At 34.9% G+C, this 4,654-nt stretch overlaps 1 pseudogene; it reads right to left on the bottom strand.

The window, feature by feature from the left end:
- Window positions 1-3,246: 3,246 nt before the first annotated feature.
- On the bottom strand, window positions 3,247-4,077 carry LOC122240888 (annotated as a pseudogene).
- Window positions 4,078-4,654: the final 577 nt, after the last annotated feature.

A 4,654-nucleotide genomic window follows, 5' to 3' on the forward strand; every position in this document is an offset into this window, starting at 1 on the left:
GGAGACTACAGATGCTGGAGAGGATGTGGAGAAACGGGAACCCTCTTGCACTGTTGGTGGGAATGCAAATTGGTGCAGCCACTCTGGAGGTTCCTCAGAAAATTAAAAATAGACCTACCCTATGACCCAGCAATAGCATTGCTAGGAATTTACCCAAGGGATACAGGAGTACTGATGCATAGGGGCACTTGTACCCCAATGTTTATAGCAGCACTCTCAACGATAGCCAAATTATGGAAAGAGCCTAAATGTCCATCAACTGATGAATGGATAAAGAAATTGTGGTTTGTATACACAATGGAGTACTACGTGGCAATGAGAAAGAATGAAATATGGCCCTTTGTAGTAACATGGATGGAACTGGAGAGTGTGATGCTAAGTGAAATAAGCCATACAGAGAAAGACAGATACCATATGTGTTCACTCTTATGTGGATCCCGAGAAACTTAACAGGAACCCATGGGTGAGGGGAAGGAAATAAAAAAGAAGTTAGAGTGGAAGAGAGCCAAAGCATAAGAGACTCTTAAAAACTGAGAACAAACTGAGGGTTGATAGGGGGTGGGAGGGAGGGGAGGGTGGGTGATGGGTATTGAGGAGGGCACCTTTTGGGATGAGCACTGGGTGTTGTATGGAAACCAATTTGACAATAAACTTCATATATTGAAAAAAGAAAAGAACAACCTATAAGTTTAACTCTGCTTCAATCAATAAATATTCATCAACCAGTAAAAAAAAAAAAAAGAAAAGAAAAGAAAATGCCTTTACTAAAAATATACAAGACTTATATGAATAAAGTTACAAGACTGTGGAAGCAAGAAGAAAAGTTTAAAAAAAATGGTGAAATGCAGAGATTCCCTTTTGTATCATGTCAGTTTTCTATAAACCAATTAGTAAATTTAGTGTAAGCTCAGTGAAAATTTCAATGAGTATACATCTGTGTGTCTCTCTGTGTTTAAATTTGCAATGTGTCAAAATATTTTTTAATGTTTATTTATTCTGGGAGAGACAGAGAGAGCTTGAGTTGGGGAGAGGCAGAGAGGGAGACAGAGAATCCCAAGCAGGCTCTGCACTGAAAGGTTCTACTCTCCCTCATGTGGGGCTCTAACTCATAAACCGTGAGATCATGACCCAAGCAGAAATCAAGAGCACACACACACATACACACAGAATAATGAAAAATAACATCCTAAATGATATTAAAACATATAACATAAAAACCAAAATTACAACAAGATCTTGTAGATGCAAGACTAGAATAACCACTGGAAAATTTTTTTTGGAAGTTTAAATATACCCAGGACACAATGATAATCAGAATACAGGAAAACAAGTATTTCAAATGGACAAGCGAAAGATGGATTATTCAAAAAGTGTTATTGGGATAACTTCCAGCCATTACATAATAAGCCAGTGCTCCCTAACTTCACCAAAATAAATTCCATACAATCTATGATTTAAATATAAAAATATGTATAAAATATTGGAAAATGTGAGGAAAGGTGTGTGTGATATAAATCTTAAAACAAAATATTGACAGATTTCACCACATAAAATTTTTAAATGGCACAGTAAAAAGCACCACAGAAAATGTTAAGGGAAAACAAAAATGTAAACGTTATATGGAACAAACTGACATAATGATATATTTTTAAAAAGATGCCTTACAACCCAATAGAAAGACGAGCAAAAAGTATGAACATAAGATGTAGGGAAAAAATTGAGAAGTAACAAATATATGTGGAGATAATCACCTTCATTAATTATCAAGTAATGCAAATTTTTTTTTTCATATATCAAACTTGAAGATATTCCATAGATGATTTACAAACCATTTTTTTGATATACAGAGAAAAGATAATTTTTATTTTGCAGAAAATATAAATTAGCCTAACCTCTCTGGAGAATAATTTAGTCATATTTAGCCAAATTTAAAGCACTTCAAACTCTAAGACTTTATCATATATAATTATCCATGTATGAAAACAATATGTGTGTGCCTACATATGTAATAGAGTGTGTATGTACATACATAAATATACAAAAACATATATATACACACATATATACATGCACTTACAAATGTCCGTTGATGCATTGTTTGTGAAAGCCAAAAGTGAGAGAAGACTGATTTAGTCTTCTTTGACTCATCCATACTATGGAATATTATATAAAAATAAGAGACGAAATAGATCTCTCTGCATTCAATGGAAAGATACCCATGGCATATTTGTTAGTCTGAAATACATTCTGCAGAACAGTATGCACAGCATGATCTGATTTATGTCCTAATTAATATTTACATGTGTTCTCCTTGATATACAGCTATTTTAAACTTCAATATGGTTAGGATTTTTTTAAGGACATATATTGATTTTAAAATGAGCTGGCCACAGAAATATATTAAAAGGTGTTTCTTAACTTCGTCCCCAAAACACAGTCTAAATGGACTGTTATCAAAAGATTACAATGTACTAATAGACATTACACATTTAAATATATATTGCATGGTTCAGATGGCATCTGTAGGGGCTTCAATGTCTTAAGTCAAATTAGTTTTTGCTGTGTAAGTCACTGACAATAGTAGTGAAATGGATGATTGGGCAAGAGAAAATGTGTACGTACACAGAGGAAAAAAATGAGTAAAATTATGATAGCTTCTATATTTTTTTCTTTCTTCCTAACCTTTTTTATTTCTCTTTACTTCTGTCTCCCTTCTGATATTTATTGCATACCTACTATAAAAGTCAAGCCATGTGAAATAATTGACCTAACTGTTTTTGATGTATAACAAAATCCATTCCCTATGATTTGATCTCATAAATTTTAGTCAATCTCCATTATATTCCTATATGGTGAACATTATTACCCACATTTCTCTTTCTCCCTCTCTCTCTCTCTCTCTCTCTCTCTCACACACACACACACACACACACACACATGCATACATACATGTGTATGCACACACATACACACACATCATTGAGAAAGTTACTTAAGCTTCAAATAATTTATTTTGTATTTTATTAATATACTGAGTTTATTTCACATGTATATTTTTGTCTCCCCATTTCCATTTGTCTGACCACCACTGCTATCATAACATTCCACACATATTTAAAACCAAGCAAAGGAAAAGCTCCATTTTGAAAAACTAAACAGACATTTTGGAGAACACATTTTTGGCAATGGGACCTGGATAATAATTATCAGACATGGTATGGAAAGTTGACACTTTGCATTAGTATATCAACTACTACATAAATGAAATAAGATGGGAAATTTTAACAAACTAAAAAAAATATTTCCTTTAAGAGACTTCCTTCACTGCCAGCGACCTTGAATAGCCTCTCTGGTCAGTCATCCAGAAGCAACTCTCCACACTGTTGATGAACTTGGCTTCCAGGTTAGGAAGACAGCCACATTTACTATATTTGCTTACATGTTTGTTTTACTGTCTTCTACAGAACTAAGTTCTTTTGGTGTCTTGGGAATGTTTTTGCTGTTTTTTGAAACAGCTGTTCTTCACCTTTTGATCTTAGTGTTAATGGTTTTGCATCTTTTTCATTCTGGTTTGATTTTTGTGCATTTTTTGGCTTGAGTATTACATATAGTATCGCATATACATTTGTTTGCTGAAGTTTTTGCTTCACTTCCTCCTTATCAAAATCATCATCTTCAATATCTTCGTCAACATTATCAACTCCAAGTTTTGCTTTTTTCTGTGGAAACTTGCTACCACTTCCAGAAGCAGGCCATTTTCCAGATGTACTTAGGGGGTTCACATGACTCAGCATCTTCCTCTACAGCTACTGAGTCCTGTTCGCTAATATGCATAGACCCCAAACCATACTTAGCCGTAAGACCACAGGTGGTGGTGTTTCAGAGCCCCAAGACAAACCAGTGACTGTACCAACATTTTCAAAGCTGTCATTGAAGTACAATTGGACTGCCTTCACAATTCATTGCCCCTGCTTCCACAATGTACAATTCATCCTCTGCATAAACCCCTAAACTGATTGTTTTTAAAGAAAACTTGCGTTCATTTTCATCATTTCCCACTTTAAAGTCAGCTTTTAGTTCACAACAGTTCTTGGGGCTGGAAGTCCAAGATTGGGATGCCATCAGTGGGGGACCCTCCTGCAGGGTGTAGATGTCTCATTGTATCCTCACGTGGTAAAAGAGGCTTATATTACAAAGAATGTAAATTTCTTGCATAAGAATACACAACAAGTCAGTGCAAGAGCCCACATTAGAAAGAGAAGCTTGTGTGACACCAAATGACAATATTTTATCTTATTTAATGATGTGTTTATGTCATGAATGGTTTGCATTTCTTTGTATTATTGCAGATTATCACTATGTTGTTTTGTTTTAATCATTCACTCATTCTTTGTTCACTCACCATTTATTGAAAAATTTCTGATGGTATGCCAGTAAATGCTTAGTCACATGCTCTCTGGGGAAAAACTCTTTCCCTACCTAATTCTGTATTAGAAATACTCCCACCACGCCTAATGTCAAACTACCAATGCAACACCAAACAGCTTGAACAGTTCTTTAAAGCCTAACAATCAGCTCTCACACACTAGCACGAGGGAGACCCAGCACTCCACATATCACTTTCCATATACCACTATATTCCAGAAATGTGATT

This window comes from Panthera tigris, chromosome C1 (assembly GCF_018350195.1).
Source record: "Panthera tigris isolate Pti1 chromosome C1, P.tigris_Pti1_mat1.1, whole genome shotgun sequence".
NCBI classification, from domain to species: Eukaryota; Metazoa; Chordata; class Mammalia; order Carnivora; family Felidae; genus Panthera; species Panthera tigris.